This window comes from Balaenoptera acutorostrata, chromosome X, assembly GCF_949987535.1.
Source record: "Balaenoptera acutorostrata chromosome X, mBalAcu1.1, whole genome shotgun sequence".
NCBI classification, from domain to species: Eukaryota; Metazoa; Chordata; class Mammalia; order Artiodactyla; family Balaenopteridae; genus Balaenoptera; species Balaenoptera acutorostrata.
The window spans coordinates 98,059,289-98,086,423 of NC_080085.1; the positions used below are offsets into that span (position 1 = coordinate 98,059,289).

Here is a 27,135-nt window from a genome sequence, read left to right on the forward strand (position 1 = left end):
ACTTTACATTCCTACCAGCAATGTACTAGGGTTCCAATTGCTCCACATTCTTGCCAAAACTTGTTATTTTCATTAAAAGATAAATTATAGGCATACTGGAAGATGTGAAGTGGTAACTCACTGTAGTTTTGATTTGCATTTCCCTAATGCCTCCCTTTAGTTTTGCCTAAACATACCCCCTAGAGCAGATTTGGAAAACACTTTCTGTAAAGGGACAGACAGTAAGTATCTTAGGATTCACAGGCCATGTAGTCTCTTTCACAACAAACTCTGCTGTTGTAGTATGAAAGCAGCCATAGGTAACATGTAGAAAAGTGAGCATGCCTGAGTCAACTACAAATTGGCACTTGCCATCTACCTCTACAAGGATTAAATCAGGTGCTGCTGCAGCTGCTGACCTTCAACATCCCCTGAAAGCAATTCAGGGTGGAGATCAGGTATGAGGCACTCGGTGCTCTGAGAAAATATGGCAGAACAGGTCTTCAGATAGATATTTTCAGGAGCTGATTTTATGAGTCGAATTCTTGCATCTCCCCATATCTAGAAAAGTACTAAATTTCTTCATGGTGATGTCTGCTCCTCGTGACTAGCAGTAACCCTCACAAGACCTTCTGCAAAATATGTGCTTGATTGCATGTATTCCTCCTTCACCAAAATCACATATATATTGACTTTCCCCCCTACCTCTTTGGAGCAGTTTCTCGGAGCTATCTGAAATGCTTTCTTCAGGGCTGCAGTCCTGATTTTGCCCCAAATAAAACTTAACTCGCAACTCTCACATTGTGCATTTTTTAAAAGTTGACACCTGTGTTACAATAAAACTTTATTTACAGAAACAAGTGGTGGGCCAGATTTAACCCATGGGCCATAGTTTCCAGACTCCTTATCTAGAGCTACAGAGTCATTGTGGATGAATTTGCACCACATGCAAAATCATGAATATGAAGGAATCGAATTTTTCTGTTTATTTAAAAATATTCAAGCAATATTTACTAAGTACCCACTATATCCTGTATGTGCTAGGTGCTGGGTATACAATAGTGAACAAGATGCCGTTCTTGCTCTCAAGAAGTTCTGAGACACTTGGGAAGTTCTGAGACACTTTTACTGAGATGGCTTTTTATTATTTTTCTGATGCAATTGAACACTTAGCTCTACTAGAGAGATATTATGGTTTCACTACAACAGGGAACAAAACAAAATACTTCACAATTAAAGGTTTAAATTCTCCTGGGAAAAGTCTTTGACTCAATCCATTTGCTCATTTATTTTGCTTTTTTTAAGCCATGCTAATTATTTAAGGGAGCAAGAGAGGCTCTAAGCCCATACAATTTCCTTGACTACTTTTACACATAAATTTTAAATTTCATGTGTTAAAAATAATAAGTATGTTTTAGGATGTGAAGTTGATAATCTTTTAAAAAGTTTTCCATGTTTAATCCTTTCTGTTATGCCTCACACTCAATGATATCACTGAGGTGAATAAGAACTGACTGTACAAAAGAAAATTGAAAGGGTGAAAAGGACAAAGATCAGGTCAAATATGAATAGAGATAATCATGTTTTAAATCTTATAATTAATTTACCATGTACAGTCCACAAAAAGATGCTGGCAGCAATAGAATCTCCCTGGTTTAAATCAAAAGAATTCAGGGATTAGAAATGACATTTAATAGAATTATTATTATAAGCATATCTTATTATTAAGATGAATGAAATTCATGTTTTATCTGAGTTTCTGAACACATACTAGCAATTACAAGAATGTTTAAATAAATAAATCATCAGAAGTCTTCTACCCAAGTTAATCCCCTTTAATTAGGCAAGAGCTTAATAGAAAAGATTAGTCTTTACAAAGCTATCAGTATTTGAAAACTAAATTCAATTTGACAAATGAAAGAGATTAAATTCAAGGCAAAGCATAGGGCAAGGGTCTAGCAATCAGGAAGTCTATTTGTGCACCTGATTCCTTGAGTAAACCTGGGCAAAGTACTTTAAATCCTCAGTTCTAGATTGATGGATGGATAGAGGGATGGATAGATAGAGGAATGTGTGATAAAGCAAGTTAAATAAAATGTTAATTATAGAATATAGATGGTGAGAATATGGGTGTTCACTGTAAAATTCTTTCACCTTTTCTGTATGTTTGAACATTTTAGTAATAAAATATTGGAAATAAGAAAAATCCTCAGTTCTTTATAATTAGTGACAACAGGGTCATAGTCTCACTTTGACCATAAAAGATAGTTGTGTGTGTGTGTGTGTGTGTGTGTGTGTGTGTGTTTTACCTGACATACTAACCAACTTGCAGTACCTGTACTACATCTTCCACATATTCCAATATTTTAGCTCTAATTTAGTATGTTGCACTGGTAGGGATAGTGAAGATGTATTCCTTACTCATCTTCATTTATACTCATTCCCCTGAAGTTAGGAGAGCAGCCACAAGAACAATCAGAAGCTCCATGTCACTAATCTTCATGAAATGATTCCAAGGTTACAGTTGTCAGTCTATCACACCAGAGCAATGACAGAGTTCACCATCTGTGTGGATTACAGATGGGCCTTATTTCTTAGGAGAGAAGGGATAGTGGAGAAAGAAAAGGTTCCTAAAACAAATACTCAGTATTTATTTGACAACTTATCCAATTTTATGTTCTTATCATCAAGGGAAAAGGGGGTCTTGTCTCAAAAGGGAAACTCTATTACTAATTCTTAATCACCAAAGGAATTAATATTCAGGGCCCTACTTGTAAGTAGGCTGGCTAGAAAGGTGGAAAAAAATTTAATGTGAGTTAAGTGAAGGAGGCAAGGCATGAGATGTAGCCAGGTATGAGAGCTCTGTGAGGCAGAGACTTTTTGGCTATTTCTGTTCACTACTATATGCCTAGGCCCTAGAACAGAGCCTAGCACGCAGCAGGTACTCACGAAATACTGAATAAAGGAATTCTCCCCAATTGACTAGATTGTAAACACATTTAGGGCATGGACCACAGCTTGTCACTGATCATATTAAAAAGAACCAGGCAGTCTAGCCCCAAACGAAATCACCACAGGCTAAAATTAGAATACCAGTGGGATACAGCGTTTCTTATCATACCTGTACTATGAGCTCTCTCTCTCAGCTTGTTCATTTAGAAACTTTAACAGCTTAACACTTTGCATGAGATGAGGTATGTATTTTGAAAAAGGAGGAAAGAAAGGGAACTTCTACTTTTAGATATTTAGAGGACTAATATTTCCTAGTTGTAATTTTAAGGCATTTAGGCAGTCTTGTGTATATCTCAACTGACTGTTTTCTGCAAAAAAATTGCCTACCTTTATGTTGCTATGACTTTTGTATGACTGGAAGAGTTCTTATGAATCAGGAAGTATCAATGTTGCTATTCCTGAAAAAGAAAAAATAACTGATAAATTTGTAAGTTTTCACTGACTGAGATAGAGCTGGCAATTAATCATTTATTCATTCATTTATTCACCGGGTACCTAATGAATGGCTATAATGCTTCAGGCAGTGAGCTAGGCCCTAAGGATACAAAAACAGTGAGAGTGGACCCATCTCCTAAAGGAGCTCATAGCCTAGTAGGACAGGGAGAGATAAGGATATCAATCATCAGAATGTAGTGTAACAGAAAGGTACCCTAAGAAAAGAATGAAGAAATGGGGAACGGAGCCATTTTTCTGGTTTAACTGATTAACAACTTTAACCAATAACAGAATCATTTTAAACAGTAATAGAATCATTTTCATATTGGAAGAGCTTTGAAAAACTATGAACCAACTACAGTATTTCACTTTAAAAAAGAAGATAACTTTTATATTATTATTTGGTTAGTTTGTTAGTGCACATGGTCTTTAAAAACAAAATATGAAAAATGTGAAAAATGAATTATTATAGAGGAAGTACAAGCTTTAATAAACAGCACAATTTTTTAAAAGGGTAATTGTAATTTATAATTTATTTATTTGACTTATGCTGGATATAATTACTGTTATAATGCATTATTATTTTCAGCCTGGCATGAGATCTGATTTCAATTTAATGCAGGCAGCCTGGTAGAGCTCTCAGTTTTCAGCAGCAAGTATCCAGCCAGAGACAATATTCAAGCCTTAGAAGAACGGAGGGCCCTCATATAGTCCTTCAGTGGGAACAAGTGTCATCAAGCTATGCACCTTCAGGGTTCTTATACTTAGAAAACCTTAACATATTTGTCTTAGGTATGCTGATTGAGGGCACAATTAGCTCTGTTATTCCCAACATTCTGGTATAGGTTTTACATATATGTGACTAGGGCAACCTTCTTATGTTGATCCTACATGCTCCTCTGGCTATAGGTTTTACAAATAAGTAAATTAGGAAACCCTAATATTGATTCTGATTATATATAGTGACCCTTGCACCTCTTATGTGTTGACACTGATAAGATGTTATGACCAGATCTGGGACTCAGAATCATAATCATGATACTCTTCTCTCCCCTCCTCCCTCTCTCTCTCTCTCTCTCTCTCTCACACACACACACACACACACTCACACCATAATTACCAAGGGATATAGAGTTCAGAGAAGTAGGTAGTTGATATACAGGAAGTAAAGAATGTGATAGTTGCAGCACACATGAGTTTTTAGATTGAGAATCATGCCCAGTATAGTCAGAAAACCAAAACTAGAATACACCACAGTCCAAAATATATGTGAAGACCACAGGGTTAACAAGAGTGGTTTAGAGATCTTCAAGACCAGCATCAGTGATATAAAGATCAAGAAGGAGCCTTAGGGAATTTTAGCATAATTAATGAAGAGCTGTATTCAGAGCATTTTGGATAACTGTGCCTCTCGGGATCAGTTCCTATATAATGCTTTAGTCTGCGTACAAATTTTGCTGTTGTCTTTTGCTCAGAATAAGTGTAAATAGTAGTTAGCTACTACACCTAAAAGATAAACTACTGGCACACTCCATCTAGAGCATGTTATGATTCTTCCCCACAATATCAGAGGCAGGATTTACTTTACAAAAACAACATCTATAGAGAGGCTAGTAAGGAATCTCAAAAACAAAGATAAGCACACAAGCAAGAAACACCAATTAATATTTAAACAACAGTTATCATGTAGGAAACCAAAATTAATAAATAGAAAAACTACAATTGGAAGAAACAATAAATAATAGAAAATGAAAAAATATTTTTAAATAACTATAAGTAATGTTCTCAGAACAATAGGAGAAGTTATCAGATCCATAAACAAAGAAAATACTGACATAAAACAAAACCAATGGCAGCTGTTTCTAACCACCTTTCCCCGTTCCCCGTGCCTCAGACAGCCCTGCTTCCTTATTCTTTATCCCATAAACACCCAAGCCCCTTGCCTTCTTGGAGCAGATTTGAGACCTGCTCTCCCGTCTCCTCACTTTGCTGCAAACATGGGCTCTCACCATTTTGGCTTGCTGCAAATTGGGCAAAACAAACCGGCCGTGTGGCTGACAGGGTCTTGGTGCTACGGCCGGGTGTCAGGCCTGTGCCTCTGCGGTGGGCGAGCCGAGTTCAGGACATTGGTCCACCAGAGACGTCCCGGCTCCACGTAATATCAAACGGCGAAAGCTCTCCCAGAGATCTCCATCTCAACGCTAAGACCCAGCTCCACTCAACAACCAGCAAGCTACAGTGCTGGACACTCTATGTCAAACAACTAGCAAGATAGGAACACAACCCCACCCATTAGCAGAGAGGCTGCCTAAAATCATAATAAGCTCACAGACACCCCAAAGCACACCACCGGACGCGGTCCTGCCCACCAGAAAGACAAGATCCAGCCTCATCCACCTGAACACAGGCACAAGTCCCCTCCACCAGGAAGCCAACACAACCCACTGAACCAACCTTAGCCACTGGGGGCAGACACCAAAAACAATAGGAACTATGAACATGCAGCGTGTGAAAAGGAGACCCCAAACACAGTAAGTTAACCAAAATGACAAGACAGAGAAATACACAGCACATGAAGGAGCAAGGTAAAAACCCACCAGACCAAACAAATGAAGAGGAAATAGGCAGTCTATCTGAAAAAGAATTCAGAATAATGGTAGTAAAGATGATCCAAAATCTTGGAAATAGAATGGAGAAAATACAAGAAACGTTTAACAAGGACATAGAAGAACTAAAGAGCAAACAAACAATGATGAAAAACACAATAAATGAAATTAAAAATTCTCTAGAAGGAATCAATAGCAGAATAACTGAGGCAGAAGAACGGATAAGTGACCTGGAAGATAAAATAGTGGAAATAGCTACCGCAGAGCAGAATAAAGAAAAAAGAATGAAAAGAATTGAGGACAGTCTCTGAGACATCTGGGACAACATTAAACGCACCAACATTCGAATTATAGGGGTCCCAGAAGAAGAAGAGAAAAAGAAAGGGACTGAGAAAATATTTGAAGAGATTATAGTTGAAACCTGTCCTAATATGGGAAACAAAATAGTCAATCAAGTCCAGGAAGCGCAGAGAGTCCCATACAGGATAAACCCAAGGAGAAACACGCCAAGACACACATTAATCAAACTATCAAAAATTAAATACAAAGAAAAAATATTAAAAGCAGCAAGGGCAAAACAACAAATAACACACAAGGGAATCCCCATAAGGTTAACAGCTGATCTTTCAGCAGAAACTCTGCAAGCCAGAAGGGAGTGGCAGGACTTTTAAAGTGATGAAAGGGAAAAACTTACAACCAAGATTACTCTACCCAGCAAGGATCTCATTCAGATTTGACAGAGAAATTAACACCTTTACAGACAAGCAAAAGCTAAGAGAATTCAGCACCACCAAACAAGCTTTACAACAAATGCTAAAGGAACTTCTCTAGGCAGGAAACACAAGAGAAGGAAAACACCCACAATAACAAACCAAAAACATTTAAGAAAATGGTAATACGAACATACATATCGATAACTACCTTAAATGTAAATGGATTAAATGCTCCAACCAAAAGACATAGACTGGCTGAATGGATACAGAAACAAGACACGTATATATGCTATCTCCAAGAGACCTACTTCAGAACTAGGGATACATACAGACTGAAAGTGAGGGGATGGAAAAAGATATTCCATGCAAATGGAAATCAAAAGAAAGCTGGCATAGCAATTCTCATATCAGACAAAATAGACTTTAACATAAAGACTATTACAAGAGACAAAGAAGGACACTACATAATGATCAAGGGATCAATCCAAGAAGAAGATATAACAATTGTAAATATTTAAGCACCCAACATAGGAGCAACTCAATACATAAGGCAAATGCTAACAGCCATAAAAGGGGAAATCGACAGTAACACAATCATAGTAGGGGACTTTAACACCCTATTTTCACCAATGGACATATCATCCAAAATGAAAATAAATAAGGAAACACAAGCTTTAAATGATGCAATAAACAAGATGAATTTAATTGATATTTATAGGACATTCCATGCAAAAACAACAGAATACACTTTCTTCTCAAGTGCACGTGGAAAATTCTCCAGGATAGATCATATCTTGGGTCAAAAATCAAGCCTTGGTAAATTTAAGAAAACTGAAATCGTATCAAGTATCTTTTCCGAACACAACGCTATGAGACTAGATATCAGTTACAGGAAAAAACTGTAAAAAATACAAACACAGAGAGGGTAAACAATGAGCTACTAAATAACCAAGATATCACTGAAGAAATCAAACCGGAAATAAAAAGTACCTACAACCAAATGACAATGAAAACACGATGACCCAAAACCTATGGGATGCAGCAAAAGCAGTTCTAAGAGGGAAGTTTATAGCAATACAATCCTACCTCACAAAACAAGAAACATCTCAAATAAACAACCTAACCTTACACCTAAATCAATTAGAGTAAGAAGAACCAAAAAACCCCCAAGTTGGCAGAAGGAAAGAAATCATAAAGATTAGATCAGAAATAAATGAAAAAGAAATGAAGGAAACAATAGCAAAGATCAATAAAACTAAAAGCTGGTTCTTTGAGAAGGTGAACAAAATTGATAAACCATTAGCCAGACTCATCAAGAAAAAAAGGGAGAAGACTCAAATGAATAGAATTAGAAAAGAAAAAGAAGTAACAACTGACACTGCAGAAATACAAAGGATCATGAGAGATTACTACAAGCAACTCTATGCCAATAAAATGGACAACCTGGAAGAAATGGACAAATTCTTAGAAAAGCACAACCTTTGGAGACTGAACCAGAAAGAAATAGAAAATATAAACAGACAAATCAGAAGCACTGAAATTGAAACTGTGATTAAAAATCTTCCAACAAACAAAAGCACAGGACCAGATGGTTTCACAGGTGAATTCTATCAAACATTGAGAGAAGAGCTAAAACCTATCCTTCTCAAACTCTTCCAAAATATGGCAGAGGGAGGAACACTTCCCAACTCATTCTACGAGGCCACCATCACCCTGATACCAAAAGCAGATGAAGATGTCACAAAGAAAGAAAACTACAGGCCAATATCACTGATGAACATAGATGCAAAAATCCTCAACAAAACACTAGCAAACAGAATCCAACAGCACATTAAAAGGATCATAGGGCCTTGAACCAAGATGGCGGAGTAGAAGGACGTGCTCTCACTCCCTCTTGCGAGAACACCAGAATCACAAATAGCTGCTGGACAATCATCGACAGGAAGACACTGGAACTCACCAAAAAAGATACCCCACATCCAAAGACAAAGGAAAAGCCACAATGAGATGGTAGGAGGGGCACAATCACAGTAAAATCAAATCCCATAACTGCTGGGTGGGTGACTCACAGACTGGAGAACACTTATACTGCAGAAGTCCACCCACTGGAGTGAAGGTTCTGAGCCTCACCTCAGGCTTCCCAACCTGGGGGTCCGGCAATGGGAGGAGGAATTCCTAGAGAATCAGACTTTGAAGGCTAGCGGGATTTGATTGCAGGACTTCGACAGGACTGGAGGAAAAAGAGACTCTAGGAGGGCACACACAAAGTAGCGTGGGCATCAGGACCAAGGGGAAGGAGCAGTGACCCCAGAGGAGACTGAACCAAACCTACCTGCTAGTGTTGGAGGGTCTCCTGCAGAGGCAGGGGTGGCTGTGGTGCACCATGGGGACAAGGACACTGGCAGCAGAAGTTCTGGGAAGTACTCCTTGGCATGAGCCCTCCCACAGTCCGCCATTAGCCCCACCAAAGAGCCCAGGTAGGCTCCAATGTTGGGTTGCCTCAGGCCAAACAACCAACAGGGAGGGAACCCAGCCCCACCTATCAGCAGTCAAGCGGATTAAAGTTTTACTGAGCAATGCCCACCAGAGCAACAGTCAGCTCTCCCCACCACCAGTTCCTCCCATCAGGAAACTTGCACAAGCCTCTTAGATAGCCTCATCCACCAGAGGGCAGAAAGGAGAAGCAAGAAGAACTACAGTTCTGCAGCCTGTGGAAGGAAAACCACATTCACAGAAAGATAGACAAGGTGAAAAGGCAGAGATCAATGTACCAGATGAAGGAACAAGATAAAACCCCAGAAAAACAACTAAATGAAGTGCAGATAGGCAACCATCCAGAAAAAGATTTCAGAATGATAGTGAAGAAGATCCATGACATCAGAAAAAGAATGGAGGCAAAGATTGAGAAGATGCAAGAAATGTTTAACAAAGACCTAGAAGAATTAAAGAACAAACAAACAGAGATGAACAATACAATAACTGAAATGAAAACTACACAAAAAGAATCAGTAGCAGAATAACTGAGGCAGAAGAATGGATCAGTGACCTGGAAGACAGAATGGTGGAATTCACTGCTGTGGAACAGAATAAAGAAAAAAGAATGAAAAGAAATGAAGACAGCCTAAGATACCTCTGGGACAACATTAAACGCAACAACATTTGCATTATAGGGGTCCCAGAAGGAGAAGAGAGAGAGAAAGGACCCGAGAAAATATTTGAAGAGATTATAGTCAAAAACTTCCCTAACATGGGATAGGAAATAGCCACCCAAGTCCAGGAAGCGCAGAGAGCCCCATACAGGATAAACCCAAGGAGAAACACACCAAGACACATAGTAATCAAATTGGCAAAAATTAAAGACAAAGAAAAATTATTGAAAGCAGCAAGGGAAAAATGAAAAATAACATACAAGGGAACTCCCATAAGGTAAACAGCTGATTTCTCAGCAGAAACTCTACAAGCCAGAAAGGACTGGCAAAATATACTTAAAGTGCTGAAAGGGAAGAACCTAAAACCAAGATTACTCTACCCGGCAAGGATCTCATTCAGATTCGATGGAGAAATCAAAAGCTTTACAGACAAGCAAAAGCTAAGAGAATTCAGCACCACCAAACCAGCTCTACAACAAATGCTAAAGGAACTTCTCTAAGTGGGAAACACAAGAGAAGAAAAGGACCTACAAAAACAAACCCAAAACAATTAAGAAAATGGTCATAGGAACATACATATTGATAATTACCCCAAACGTGAATGGATTAAATGCTCCAACCAAAAGACACAGGCTTGCTGAATGGATAAAAAAACAAGATCCATATATATGCTGTCTATAAGAGACCCACTTCAGACCTAGGGATACATTCAGACTGAAAGTGAGGGGATGGAAAAGATATTCCATGCAAATGGAAATCAAAAGAAAGCTGGAGTAGCAATACTCATATCAGATAAAATAGACTTTAAAATAAAGAATGTTACAAGAGACAAGGAAGGACACTACATAATGATCAAGGGATCAATCCAAGAAGAAGATATAACAATTTTAAATATATATGCACCCAACATAGGAGCACCTCAACATATAAGGGAACTGCTAACAGCTATAAAAGGGGAAATAGACAGTAACACAATAATAGTGGGGGACTTTAACACCTCACTTACACCAATGGACAGATCATCCAAAATGAAAATAAATAAGGAAACACAAGCTTTAAATGACACAGTAGACCAGATAGATTTAATTGATATTTATAGGACATTCCATCCAAAAACAGCAGATTACACTTTCTTCTCAAGTGCTCATGGAACATTCTCCAGGATAGATCACATTTTGGGTCACAAATCAAGCCTCAGTAAATTTAAGAAAATTGAAATCATATCAAGCATCTTTTCTGACCACAATGCTATGAGATTAGAAATCAATTACAGGGCAAAAAACGTAAAATCCACAAACACATGGAGGCTAAACAATATGTTACTAAATAACCAAGAGATCACTGAAGAAATCAAAGAGGAAATCAAAAAATACCTAGAGACAAATGACAATTAAAACACGATGATCCAAAACCTATGGGATGCAGCAAAAGCAGTTCTAAGAGGGAAGTTTATAGCTATACAAGCATACCTCAAGAAACAAGAAACATCTCAAATAAACAATCTAACCTTACACCTAAAGGAACTAGAGAAAGAAGAACAAACAAAACCCTAAGTTAGCAGAAGGAAAGAAATCATAAAGATCAGAGCAGAAATAAATGAAATAGAAACAAAGAAAACAATAGCAAAGATCAATATAACTAAAACCTGGTTCTTTGAGAAGATAAACAAAATTGATTAAACCATTAGCCAGACTCATCAAGAAAAAGAGATACAGGACTGAAATCAATAAAATTAGAAATGAAAAAGGAGAAGTTACAACAGACACCGCAGAAATACAAAGCATCCTAAGAGACTACTACAAGCAACTCTATGCCAGTAAAATGGACAACCTGAAGAAATGGACAAATTCTTAGAAAGGTATAACCTTCCAAGACTGAACCAGGAAGAAATAGAAAATATAAAGAAACCAATCACAAGTAATGAAATTGAAACTGATTAAAAATCTTCCAACAAAGTCCAGAACCAGATGGCTACACAGGTGAATTCTGTCAAACATTTAGAGAAGAGCTAACACCCATTCTTCTCAAACTCTTCCAAAATACTGCAGAGGAAGGAACACTCCCTAACTCATTCTACGAGTCCACCATCATCCTGATACCAAAACCAGAGAAAGATACTACAAAAAAAGAAAATTACAGACCAATATCACTGATGAATATAGATGTAAAAATCCTCAACAAAATACTAGCAAACAGAATCCAACAGCACATTAAAAGGATCATACACCATGATCAAGTGGGATTTATCCCAGGAATGCAAGGATTCTTCAATATACGCAAATCAGTCAATGTGATACACCACATTAACAAATTGAAGAAGAAAAACCATATGATCATCTCAATAGATGCAGAAAAAGCTTTTGACAAAATTCACCCATTTATGATAAAAACTCTCCAGAAAGTGGGCATAGAGGGAACCTACCTCAACATAACAAAGGCCATATACGACAAACCCACAGCAAACATCATTCTCAATGGTGAAAAACTGACAGCATTTCCTCTAAGATCAGGAAGAAGACAAGAACGTCCACTCTCACCACTATTATTCAACATAGTTTTGGAAGTCCTAGTCACAGCAATCAGAGAAGAAAAAGAAATAAAAAGAATACAAATTGGAAAAGAAGAAGTAAAACAGTCACTGTTTGCAGATGACATGATACTATACATAGAGAATCCTAAAGATGCCACCAGAAAACTACTAGAGCTAATCAATGAATTTGGTAAAGTTGCAGGATACAAAATTAATGCACAGAAATCTCTTGCATTCCTATACACTAATGATGAAAAATCTAAAAGAGAAATTAAGGAAACACTCCCATTTACCATTGCAACAAAAAGAATAAAATACCTAGGAAATAAACCTACCTAGGGAGACAAAAGACCTGTATGCAGAAAACTATAAGACACTGATGAAAGAAATTTAAGATGATACCAACAGATGGAGAGATATACCATGTTCTTGGATTAGAAGAATCAATATTGTGAAAATGACTATACTACCCAAAGCAATCTACAGACTCAATGCAATCCCTATCAAATTACCAATGGCATTTTTTACGGAACTAGAACAAATCATCTTAAAATTTGTATGGAGACACAAAAGACCCCGAATAGCCAAAGCAGTCTTGAGGGAAAGAAACGGAGCTGGAGGAATCAGACTCCCTGACTTCAGACTATACTACAAAGCTACAGTCATCAAGACAATATGGTACTGGCACAAAAACAGAAACATAGATCAATGGAACAAGATAGAAAGCCCAGAGATAAACCCACGCACCTATGGTCAACTAATCTATGACAAAGGAGGCAAGGATATACAATGGAGAAAAGACAGTCTCTTCAATAAGTGGTGCTGGGAAAACTGGACAGCTACATGTAAAAGAATGAAATTAGAACACTCCCTAACACCATACAAAAAAAAAAATTACAATGGAAGAGAGACCTAAATGTAAGACCAGACACTATAAAACTATTAGAGGAAAACATAGGCAGAACACTATGACATACATCACAGCAAGATCCTTTTTATCTCACCTTCTAGAGAAATGGAAATAAAAACAAAAATAAACAAATGGTACCTAATGAAACTTAAAAGCTTTTGCACAGCAAAGGAAACCATAAACAAGATGAAAAGACAACCCTGAGAATGGGAGAAAATATTTGCAAATGAAGCAACTGACAAAGGATTAATCTCCAAAATATACAAGCAGCTCATGCAGCTCAATATCAAAAAAACAAAAAACCCAATCCAAAAATGGGCACAAGACCTAAATAGACATTTCTCCAAAGAAAATATACAGATTACTGACAAACACATGAAAGGATGCTCAACATCACTAATCATTAGAGAAATGCAAATCAAAACTACAGGGAGCTATCACTTCATACCAGTCAGAATGGCCATCAACAAAAAATCTACAAACAATAAATGCTGGAGACGGTGTGGAGAAGAGGGAAGCCTCTTGCACTGTTGGTGGGAATGTAAATTGATACAGCCACTATGGAGAACAGTATGGAGGTTCCTTAGAAAACTAAAAATAGAACTACCATCTGACCCAACAATCCCACTACTGGGCATATACCCTGAGAGGACCATAATTCAAAAAGAGTCATGTACCACAATGTTCATTGCAGCTCTGTTTACAATAGCCAGGACATGGAAGCAACCTAAGTGTCCATCGACAGATGAATGTATAAAGAAGATGTGGCACATATATACAATGGAATATTACTCAGCCATAAAAAGAAACAAAATTGAGTTATTTGTAGTGATGTGGATGGACCTAGAGTCTGTCGTACAGAGTAAAGTAAGTCAGAAAGAGAAAAACAAATACTGTATGCTAACACATATATATGGAAACTAAAAAAAAAAAAAAAAGGTTCTGAAGAACCTAGGGGCAGGACAGGAATAAAGATGCAGACGTAGAGAATGGACTTGAGGACACGGGGAGGGGGAAGGGTAAGCTGGAACAAAGTGAGAGAGTGGCATGGACATATATACACTACCAAATGTAAAATAGATAGCTAGTGGGAAGAAGCCACATAGCACAGGGAGATCAGCTCGGTGCTTTGTGACCACCCAGAGGGGTGGGATAGGGAGGGTGGGAGGGAGGGAGATGCAAGAAGGAAGAGGTATGGGGATATATGTATATGTATAACTGATTCACTTTGTTATAAAGCAGAAACTAACACACCATTGTAAAGCAATTATACTCCAATAAAGATGTTAAAAAAAATGATAAGCCCTGGAAACTACAGAAATAAAAGGGAATAAAGACAAAGAATACAATGGATCTCTGTAACAGCATTATGGAACAGCAGAAGAGAAAAAAATGTGGTTTATAACATCAAACTAAAAGATTCTCACAAAACAGTGCAAAATGAAAAAGAAATAGAAATTTTGATAAAGCAATAATAGATATGGAGATTAGGTCCAGAAGTTCAACATCCATGTAACAGGAATTCCAAAAGACCAGAAAGTATAGAGAAGAGGAAGTTAATAAATCAATAATAGAAGATAATTCCCCCCAAATGATAAAAGGTATTAGTCTTCAGATGGAAAGAGAAGTGCTAAACAAGGTAAACAAAGAAGACATATATAAAATGCATTGTGGTGACATTTTACCACAATGAATTAAAAAAAGGATTTAAAAAAATCCCAAAATCTTCCATAAAGAAGAAAAAAGCAACAAAACCAGTAAAGTTTGTAGTTAAGGCTCAGTAACTGTAGATACATACGGTCAAAATATTTTTTTATAATTACTTAGAACTAACATCTTGGGAGATATCAACTTGAGAGACAACAGGAAAGAAATTGTAAAGTTGCAAAGGTTATTGTCTAAAACAAGGGAATATATAGATTCTAATGAAATTTAGACTCTGATTTATAAAAAAGGATATAAATATGTATGTTGAGAACCAACCAGATCCATAGAAAGAGCATATTCGCCTTTGAAAGTACAGGAAGAAAAAAGAACAAATCAAATCATCAACCCAGCTAAAAGGAAGAAAAGAAAAATGAAACAAGAAAAATGACAAATAAAAAACAATAAATGATAGCAGTACTAAGGAAAAATGTACCAGTAATTACAATAAATATTAATAGGTTAAATTACTCTATTAGGAGAAGACCTTGTGAATGAAAAATTTTTTAAACTTTTAATTATGAAATAATTTGAATATTACAAAAAGTTCCATAACTAGTTAAATAATTCTGGTATAGCATTCACCCAGATTTCCCAAATGTTAACATTTAAACCACTTTCACTTTCTGTCTCTAACTTTTCCCTGAAATGTTTAAGAGTAAGTTGCATACAGTATTTGTTTTTCTCTTTCTGACTTACTTCACTCTGTATAACAGTCTCTAGGTCCATCCACCTCACTACAAATAACCCAGTTTCGTTCCTTTTTATGGCTGGGTAATATTCCATTGTATATATTGCCAGATATATATGGAATCTAAAAAAAAATGGTCATGAAGAACCTAGGGGCAAGATGGGAATAAAGATGCAGACCTACTAGAGAATGGACTTGAGGATATGGGGAGGGGGAAGGGTAAGCTGGGACAACGTGAGAGAGTGGCATGGACATATATACACTACCAAACGTAAAATAGATAGCTAGTGGGAAGCAGCCACATAGCACAGGGAGATCAGCTTGGTGCTTTGTGACCACCTAGATGGGTGGGATAGGGAGGGTGGGAGGGAGGGAGATGCAAGAGGGAAGAGATATGGGGACATATGTTTATGTATAACTGATTCAATTTGTTATAAAGCAGAAACTAACACACCATTGTAAAGCAATTATACTCCAATAAAGATGTTAAAAAAAAAAGAGTAAGTTGTAGACAGTATGCTCTTACACAGTTTTACAGAGTACCATCTTATTGGGACAAATAGTGAAATTTTAATAAGGTCTGCAGGGGCTTCCCTGGTGGTGCAGTGGTTGGGAGTCTGCCTGCCAATGCAGGGGACACGGGTTTGGGCCCCAGTCTGGGAAGATCCCACATGCTGCAGAGCAACTGAGCCCATGCACCACAACTGCTGAGCCTGCGCTCTAGAGCCCGCGAGCCACAACTACTGAGCCTGCGTGCTACAAATACTGAGCCCACGTGCCTAGAGCCTGTGCTCTGCAACAAGATGGGCCACCACAGTGAGAGGCCTGTGCACCTCAACAAAGAGTGACCACTGCTCGCCGCAACTAGAGGAAGCCCGCGTGTGGCAACGAAGACCCAACACAGCCAAAAATAAATAAGTAAAATAAATAAATTTTAAAAATAAATAAATAAGGTCTGCATTGAGATAATAATATATCACTGATTATGGAATATTACTCAGCCATAAAAAGGAACGAAATTGGGTCATTTGTAGAGATGTGGATGGACCTAGAGACCGTCATACAGGGTGACGTAAGTCAGAAAGAGAAAAACAAATATCGTATATTAATGCATACATGTGGAATCTAGAAAAATGGTACAGATGAACCGGTTTGCAAGGCAGAAATAGAGACACAGATGTAGAGAAAAAAATGTATGGACACAAAGGGGGGAAAGTCAGGGGCTGTGGTGGGATGAATTGGGAGATTGGGATTGACATATATACACTAATATGTATAAAATAGATAACTAATAAGAACCTGCTGTATAAAAAAATAAATAAAATTCAAAAAAAATAATATATCATTGACTGATAATTGTACTGTGGTTATGTAAAAGCATCCTGTCTGTAACTTATTGATATCTTCCCCGTGATTTCTTTGAGAACTTCTTTACTTTCAAATACCACAAGATGTTACAGAATCATCTTATATTTTACCTTCCCTAGAACTGGAATCAGTAATTTCTTTAAGGAAGCCTTATTCCTTTGTTGTAGAATCATATTTAGAAATCAAGATCTGGGCACTGGGTGTGCTCATTGGTACTAGAATATCATTTGCTTCTATTACCTCTCAGTAGACAAAACTAGGATATACATGCATGGATAGATACACACATCCATATTTCTGTATCTATCAATCTATCTTTCAAAAACCATGAATTAACACTGATAACTCTAATTCAAATCTAACTCCATAGGGTTTGTCCTAGGCTTCCCTCTTGTTCCCTTCTCCAACATTATGGACAATATATTCACTTATTTGCTCAATCTCAGAATACATATATTAGCTGCAGAATTGCTAACCCATACAACTGTGAAAATCAAACCTATCAACAAAAGTACAATATTGGTTTCCAATTCCATCTTTATTCTTAATTTATGTTATAGCAACTTCAGTGTGTCATGGGGGAGCTCAGATGTTGGTTCAAATGTTGAAACTCATGATAGCCATCTTTTTCTATGAAAAAAACACAACTGTATTATTCAAACAGGTGAGGAAATCTCAAGGCAAGGGGCAGGGTGCATGGCTCTCTGGGAGAAAGTCCAGAACTGAGAGAGAATGAATAGCAGTGTGCAGGCTTTTTATAAAGAGAAAAGTCCCACTGGCACAGGAGTTAAAAGAGGCTCTTGTCCAATGCAAGATTTTAAAGAGGCAGCAAGAGGTTGCATGATATTGTGAAATGGCGGGGGTGGGGGTGGAGGGCAAGCTTTACCAGAATGCTGCAGGAGGTTACAAAGGCAGGAAATAAAGCTCAGTAGTTGCTGGCTCTAAATCATACATCATTGGGAGTCCAAGTTTCTTTCCTGGGGTCTTCGTAAGGTTATAGTCAAAATACTGTATTTCAGTTACTTAAGTCTTGGACTTCCTCTCTACATACACACACACGCTTTGTTATTCACTATGCTATGTTATTCATTTGAAATAAAATTAGGTTCATTTGTTTCTGTTTGTATTACATTTTTCTTGCCATGCCCCTTCTTTGTTGATTCTATTTATTTTTCAGCATGTGAATATTAACATTATTATAAAAGTCAGAACTACGCAAAAATGTATATTTAGAAAAGTATGATCACTCTTCCATATTTCTCCTACTCTTTTTCCATATCCCCTCCTTTCCACTTTGTTCCCAGCTACCCTTGTACGTAACCAGTCTCATTAGTTTCTAGCTTATCTTTTCATGTTTCTTTTTTTTCATATATATGCATGTATATCCATATATGTATAATGAGCACATACACACACCTATGTATATATATACATGTCCATATACATACACAGTTGTTACATACTGATGATTTTGGTTTCAGGACTGACCTAGACCACAAACAAACAAAAAATATGGTGTCAGTCTAGGAACTTGGCCAAAAAGCCTTTTCACTCAACATAAGTTTTATCATCAAAACCACTTCCCCACGGAGGTATGTATCCCAAAATGAAATGAAATATTTAAACTTTTAAAACTCATTTATAATCAAGTCCAGTGACATTACCATAGCTCTAGGTGCAAGCAAGTTTGTGTATGAAATCAGCATCATCCACAAAAACAAATTCATCAAAAATGAAGAAGGTCCACAGGACTCAGGATCCAAGTTTCTTAAGACTCCTGATTCATAGATAAAAATTCTTTGCAAATGGATTAAGAGAATCTGGAGAATCTAATATTTTTTTGAGAGGTTGTGCAAAACTATTGTATTTACAAAAATGGCACAAAAGTGAATTCAACAGTCAATGCACATGCACACTTCATTCACATCTTCAACAACAAAAGGTATTCTAACACTATAGACCTGAATAAGAATACTAGCTTCAACAGCTGCTGTTAAGCACTAGAGTCACATAAGTTGTACCAGAATGGGCAAATATTGCCCAAGCAAAATTCTATTGTTAAAGCTGAAACATACTTAAGGCCAATCAAGTTCAAGCACAGGATGCAAATCTTTTGGAGCCCCATCTATTTGTGTTTGAAATATGTCACCTTTCTTCTAACTTGTGGTCTTAAACTTCTGTTTCACAAAATCCAAAAGGAAAATACAGAAGAACTCAATACAGTAGAGTTTATTTTAAATAAGAGTAACATACAAAGCTATAATTAAGATGAATTAAAGAAAGCCAAAATATTAAAATTGCAAAACTTGCTTATTACTCGTTGGAACCAGCCCTACACTAGGAGTTGGGTAATACATACAATTCTTTTCAAGTAGATTACTTTACATTGCTCTAACATGTTCTTTTCATTAGTGCACTGCTAAGCTAATCAAAAACTCTACACATGTATATTACCTTACAACAGCAGAACACACTGCAGCTACCTGCAAAGCCATCACTCTCAAATGACTGAGTGAAAGGAAATAAAAAGCGGAGAAGTAACATATTAAGAAGAAATAATGGGAATTAGAAGATTCATGCAGTTCAGCTCTTTTAATCAGTCAGCCGGCTTGCTAGCAACAAGAGATGGTTTCCGTTGAGGAAGGTCCTGTGGAGTGGGAATGTGGTCACCAGTGACCTCTGTCTTACTTGGGGCTGCAGTAGGAAGTTGCTTGTTCTTCATTTTTGCTTTAGCCATGCTGTATTCCCCAGAATCAAAATCTTTTTGCCCTTTCTGCAATCATTTCCTTAAAAAATCTGAACCTCTGGGCTTTTGTCCCAGATGAGGATACCTTGCTTTTAATCTTGCTTCTTCAGCTTTCTCTGGACTAGTTACTTTATCTTCCATTTCCTTCTGCTTCTCCACGGAGGCTGCCTCGGGGACTTCCGGGGACATACTGCTTGCTCCCTCTTACTCTGCTTCTCCAGCTCTGCTACATCCTGAGAATCTAATATTTTTGACCCAAATATCTTCCTTTGCTTGAACACATCAAAAAATGATAGTCATTTTTTAATTGCAGTATAGTTGATTTACAATGTTTTGTTAATTACTGCTGTACAGCAAAGTGATTCAGTTATATGTATATATACATTGTTTTTAAAGAATATTAAAAAAAAGAATGTATACATCTTTTCATGTTTCTTTACACATGAAAGGTAGCATACTATTTTGCACTTTGCTTTCTTCACTTAACAATATATCCTGGAAATCACCCCATGTCAGTTCATAAAGTTCTTTCTCATTCTTTTTTGTATCTGCATAGTATTCCACTGTGTGATGTACCATATTTTATTCAAGCAGTCCCCTGCATGAGCATTTAGTTTGTCTCCAGTATTTTGAAATTACAATGTTGTAAAGAATAACCTTGTGCATATATATTTTTATCTTATTGTAGGTCTATTTTCAGGGTAAATTCCTAGGGATAGGATGACTTTACTAAAAGACAAATGCATATGTCTTAATTTTGTTAGACAGGCCCAAATCTCCCTCCAAAAGGATTGTACTACTTTGCATTCCCACCAATAATATATGAGTGACTTTCTCTACAGCCTTGCTAATAGAATGTGTTGGCATATTTTTCATTTTTACCATCAGATTGGAAAACTTAATTCATCTATACACTTATGTTTTGTTTATAAGAGACCTGCTGAAATAAAAATTAAAAATTGAAAATAGAAGAAGATATGCTAGGCAAATGCTAAGAAAATAAAGCAAATGTATCAATATTAATATCATACAAAATAGAATTCAAGGTGAATAAATTAATGGGACAAAGAGAGATACATTATGGTGGTTTTATCCCCAACAAGATGAAATAGTCATGAACCTTTAGGCATCTAACAAGAGAGCTTTGAAATATATAAGCAAAATGTAATAGAAATAAAAGGAGAAAGTTACAAAATCACTATCATGTTAGAAGACTTTAGCATACTTCTTAATGGTCAAAAGATCACGTAGACAAAAACAAGGAGGTATCTTAATTGGGGTTACCCAGAAGGCAGATTTTGAAACAAGGACTGGGTATGGGTGGTATATCTGGGAAGTGACCCCAAGAATCACCTCCCAAAGAAATAGGGTGCAACTGCTGTGGGCAACTGGAGTTCAATCCTTCTAGGAACTCTCTAACTGTATAGAACAGACCTCAGAATTGTTCCACCACAAAACAGGGAAGATGGGGCATTTATCTATTGACTTTTGTCTTCCTTCAGTTAAGAGGTGTCCTTCATCCTTGGGACATTAACTTCCCATACTTTTAGGTTGCATCTGTACAGTTGAGAAGCCTTCTGTAGCTTCCAAGAAAGCAAGAGCAGAGAAATGCTGTGATTTGTTTTTGGTTCAGGACATTGGCAATCATACATTGAACTTCTACCATGCTGAGCTGAAGTCAGGTAGATCCAGGGATTTGGCAATCATTGCATCTTAAACATTTGCTATGGTAGAATTACTGAAGATTTGAATGATACAAGTAATCTCCTATGGTGTGTTATGCGTTCACTGTTGGTAAGGTAGAATGAAGCTGTATCTGATGAACCTTATACACCATACTTAAAAAGTAAACATTATCACTTTACAATGGGAAGCCATTTCATGTTTTAAGCCAGGGAATGGCACAGTCAGATTCTATTTTCAGTATATAACTCTTGTAGAGGATGGTTTGTAGGGGGGCAAGAATGAGGGCAGGCTGACCAGTCTATTGCAATGTCCAGAAGACTGAGATGAATAGGATTTGACCTAGGACAATGAGAATGGAATAAAGAAGAAAGATTTGTGAGACAATTAGGAGCATAAAAGACAAGATTTGGGAAGAAGAGTTGGAAGAAGAGGTGGTGAAGGTAATCAGTTAAACTTGGAAAATATTGGGTTTGTCTTTGCAGCATCTTAATGAGGTACATAGAAGAAACATAATGATGTGACAGATTAGAAAACTGTGGTCCCTGTATGAAGTTGTGACATGCCCCAAATTACATAGCTATTTAAGTTGCAGGCTGAGGACTAGAACCCGAGTTTCCTGACAGACTTCTAGTCTTGTGTTCTCTCATTCCAGCACTATGCCCAAACAAGCAATGGACACATTATGAAGGGTACTAACTGCTCTTCTCACTATCTATCTGTAAAGAATATTTTACCCATTGCAACACATGACTGTATCATTAACAACTGTTTTTTTTAAAAGCTGAATGTAAAAAAGCTTACATAATTATACTCTAAAAATTTTAAAAGGTGCTGAAATTTCTCATAGAGAATGAAGATTCTAACAGCGATGTTGAAATGGAGAATATTAATTGTGACTGTAATATAACAAGACCATTTTAACAAATCAGAATGTATATACATCTGGGTATTTTCCTAAGAGAAAAACAACATTTATTCCATGGACACCACTGTCACTTGCAAACCTTTTATTTCTTTTTGAAATTGCTCCTAAGCCAGTTTATGAATCATAGAAGGAAAATTAAAAAGAAAATTTATAGTCATATCTCATATACAGCTGATGGGAAATTTTTAATCAGTATGCAGCTAGTACTTGTGGTTATAAAAGCTACAGATATGGGAACTGATTCAATGAAAATGATTAAAGTGCACAATTAATTCTGAGTGAATTAGCAAATACCTAGTCTGGGTCAATGATAAACTGTGTTACAAGAAGTTGGCATAGAACCTAGCTGAGAAATGTGCTAAAATGAAACTTCATCGTATGATGGTGGATGGAAAGGGCAACTGAGCTATACAAAAACCCTGCAGGCTGACCTTGTGAGATGAAAAATCCTGAAAGTGACCCGTAAAGCAAGTAGGCTAGGAATTATACCTGTATTTTGCTGAGCTTTTACAGATAGCATCACACCAGAGATCAGAGAACAGTGAATGGAGTGTTGTACTTAATCAGCCTTAGATTGTGAACTTAATGTCTTCACTGTGATGCCCCCACAGGGTGCAAAGCAGTTTTTGAGCTATAAAGGAACTACCACTCTGGGTCTCCTTTGGCCATGAGGAAAATGTTTTGGAACTAGATAGAGGTGATGGCTACACAACACTGTGGATGTACTAAATATCATTGAATTGTACACTTTAAAGTGGTTAACCTTATGTGAATTTTGCCTGAATTTCAAAAAATGAGCTACCACTTCGTGAACAATTTGCTTCAGGCACTTTGCTTGGCCTTAATATCCAGCATCTCACCCTCCCAGCAATCTCTGAGATATACATTATTATCTCCATTTTGGGGATGAGGATCTGAGGTTCAGTGAGGTTAAGTGTTTTGGCCAAGGTAGTTTAACAGAAGAGTTGGGGTTCAAACTAAGTCTATCTGATTCCAAGATTTGAACTCCCAGGTTTGAACATTTATAGAAGTCCATAAAGGGGGTGGTCAGTCACGTAGATGTAATAAATCCTTGAAGCAATTTAACTAAATATGAAAAGAGGAATATGCCTGTTGAAATTTTCTTTCTTCATCTCCAAAAGTAGTACAATCCTTTTGGAGACAGATTTGGAAATAGCAAACAAAATTAATACATATGTATTTGTCTTTTAACAAGTAACCCTCTTGACTGAGAGGAAAATGTACAATCTAAAAGTAGAGAATTATGTTTCATTTGGCGGACTTACTGAGGACTTAAGCCTGGGGTAAGCCTCTGAGAGACTGTTCCAAAGAGGTAAGGGAGGAGCCAGGATATATAGGAGTTTTTGCTAAACAAACAAACAAACAAACATGTAGTTGAACATTAAAAGATTACTGCTAATCACAAAAATAGACATCTCAAATTAATAATTTTAGTGTCTTTCTCTGTATGGGAAGATGCAAGAGTCTGGGCTCACTGAATTTATTCCTTTGATATGCACTTTCACTATCTAGGGCCAGTATCCTGTTTTTCTCCATCCTGAATTCCCCTCAGGTGCACTGGTTGGGGGTTGCAGTGGCTGATGGTTTTATGGCTGCAACATCCTTGGCTTACTGAAACGTCAGGAGACATTCTTTGTCCACAAACCAGTGTCATGGAAAACAGAACTAATGTGAGGACTTCTCATGAGGAGGATTTGGTTACTGGAACTGGATTATAAAGTACAAACTTATCTAGGTAAGAGCTCATTTATTAGACTAGAATATTAGGTCAGAAAGGGACTGGTAGGAAGGCTGAGTTTCGCTGAATGACTGAGCTGCGAGTCCAGGGTTCTTTACATTTCCCCCTGCCTGATAGTCAGATGGCTCCTAGAGATGAGCAAGTCTGAGCCTGCATGTCTTCGCCAAGTGGCAGAAGCTGTAGGAACTAAAATGGAACTGATCCTTATACCTAGAAGCTCACATCCAGGAAACACTTTCTCTAAATGGCCAGTTCCTAAATTCCTCCTAGGGCAGAGAATCCACAAGGCGGACCCCCAATACTTTAGTTCTTTGCTGTTCTGTTCCCTCTGGGTATTTACAATGTCTGGTGGAACAGGACTATAATATCATGTGCTTCCTACATAGGTTCTGCCATCTGACATATATAATCTGACTTAAAAATAGTCAATAAAACTGTGAATTCAAGGAATTGTTACTTCTCCAAGTTTCAATTCTGAATATAATATTTTCTCAAATTAATAGTACAGACATAAAGAATAGGCTGTATTCCTAAATCTTCTGCAAGACAACATGGTAGAGCAGAAAGTACATTAGGCTTTGGAGACAGATCTGGATTCAAAATCAGCCTCTATTTACCAGCTGTGTGTGACTTTGAGCAAGTTATGTATTCTCTCTGAGCCCATTTCTTCCTCTGTAAAATGCAGATGTTATTTGCCTCAGGGTTATTTACTATTTTAAAATGATATTATGGGGACTTCCCTGGTGGTGCAGTGGTTAGGAATCCGCCTCCCAATGCAGGGGACATGGGTTCAATCCCTGCTCCGGGAAGACCCCACATGCCGTGGAGCAACTAAGCCCATGCACCACAACTACTGAGCCTGTGCTCTAGAGCCCACAAGCCACAACTACTGAAGCCCACATGCCTAGAGCCCGTGCTCCACAACAAGAGAAGCCACTGAAATGAGAAGCCCCCGCCCTGCAACGAAGAGTAGGCCCCACTCACCACAACTAGAGAAAACCCACACACAGCAACAAAGACCCAACACAGCAACAAAGACCCAATGCAGCCAAAAATAAATAAATTAATTAAAAATAAATAAATAAAATGATATTATGTATCACTATATACACAACAATGCCTAAGATACGTACTCAATAAATGACAGGTTCTCTTCCCTTCCCTCTTATAATAGCAATCTTAGAAAATGTCTGATTTTACAGTAAGAACTCAATAAGAAAACAGAAAATGTGGTAGGAGTAGATAATATTTCTGAGAAAGAGAAAAACAGGCTGTGACATCCAGGAGCTGCCCTGGCATTCACAACTAGATGTTGGTATTCTCTTGTTGAACAAAAACACTCTTATAGATCATGAACATCAAATAAGGCCACTCTGTGAATACAATGTGTCAACACCAAAAAAAGAAAAAGACCACTATGTAATCATGTTTGAACACACACAAAATGTAAATGTTGTTTGAGCCACAAAAACGACTAACTATTCCCCTATTCTAGTTAATATTAGTGATTGCTGCTTCTGTATGTACCATTTACAGTTTTACCCTCATGCTAGTCGTCCCTTCTTCTAGGTAAGATTTATTGAGATATCCAATCATGACATTACCTCTGCTTCCTGACAGCACCTATATCCAGAGAAAAGACCTCTTCCTTGAATCCTTCCCCAAATCACCTAACATGAACCCAAATCCTATATACTAAGTCCTTTCTAAACTCTTATGATGGGGTGGCCCATGGATCCCCATGACGTGCATTCTCTCTCCCTGCAACAAGCAATAAAACCAATTACAAGTGTGTTCCCAGTGGCCTTTGGCTGGAGGGCATTGACATAACTGATTATGCAGTATCAACTCCAGGGTCTGAATAAATCAAAAACACCTCCATTCTGGTCTTTCAGTATAAGTTTCTTTTCCCTTTTCCCTCAGCACACACTTTTAAAAGTTACTGATTGCATTTAATCTAAATATTATTAAGATATATCAGGTTATTTAATCTGTACAGAAGACACTCAAAAGCTTCCTTAAACTCTGCTGTAGCTTCCTGTTTCTTTGCTTACATAACAGATTGATGTCTGGGTTAGTGATTAAGAAGAAGGGCAGAAGATGGTGGTGTGGAAAAAGACAAGGAGTTAGCGTCTCCCCACAACTAGGGTGCCTGCCGCCACTAGTGTGGGACCCTGATGCCCAAGGAGATGGGAGGAATCCCCAAGTGAACTGGATCTTGGTTCATGAGCCAGGGGTTGGGCCAAAGTTCCTATGGTGGGAGCTCTGAGTCCGAACCACTGGACTAACAGAGAACCTCAGACCCCAAGGAATATTCATCGTAATGAGGTCTCACGGAGGTCCCCATCTCAGCACCCAGAACCAGCTCTATCCAACAGCCTACAAACTCCAGTGCTGGAAGCCTCAGGCCAAACAACCAGTAAGACAGGAACACAATCCCACTCATAAAAATAAAAAAAAATGAGACAGCAAAAAAATATGTCACAGATGAAGGAGCAAGGTAAAAACCTACAAGACCAAATAAATGAAGAGGAAATAGGCAATATACCTGAAAAAGAATTCAGATTAATGATAGTAAAGATGATCCAGAATCTCAGAAATAGAATGGAGACATAGATTGAGAAAATACAAGAAGTGTTTAACAAAGATCTAGAAGAACTAAAGAACAAACAAACAGAGAAGAACAACACAATAACTGAAATGAAAAATACACTAGAAGGAATCAATAACAGAATAACTGAGGCAAAAGAATGAATAAGTGAGCTGGAAGACAAAATGGTGGAAATAACTGCCGAGGAGCAGAGTAAAGAAAAAAGAATGAAAAAAATTGAAAATGATCTCAGAGACCTCTGGGACAACACTAAACACACCAACATTTGAATTATAGGGGTCCCAGAAGAAGAAGAGAAAAAGAAAGGGTCT

General features: G+C 37.5%; 1 protein-coding gene and 1 pseudogene across 1 annotated transcript in view; both read right to left on the reverse strand.

Moving 5' to 3' along the window:
- Nucleotides 1-27,135, reverse strand: part of DCX (doublecortin) — a 364,534-nt gene that overhangs the window by 253,267 nt on the left and 84,132 nt on the right. Inside the window, exon 4 of the mRNA XM_057538813.1 lies at nucleotides 3,319-3,389. The gene's annotated coding sequence lies outside the window, so the exon portion shown is untranslated. The remainder of the gene's footprint in view (nucleotides 1-3,318; nucleotides 3,390-27,135) is intronic.
- On the reverse strand, nucleotides 19,638-20,032 carry LOC103012406 (cAMP-regulated phosphoprotein 19-like; annotated as a pseudogene).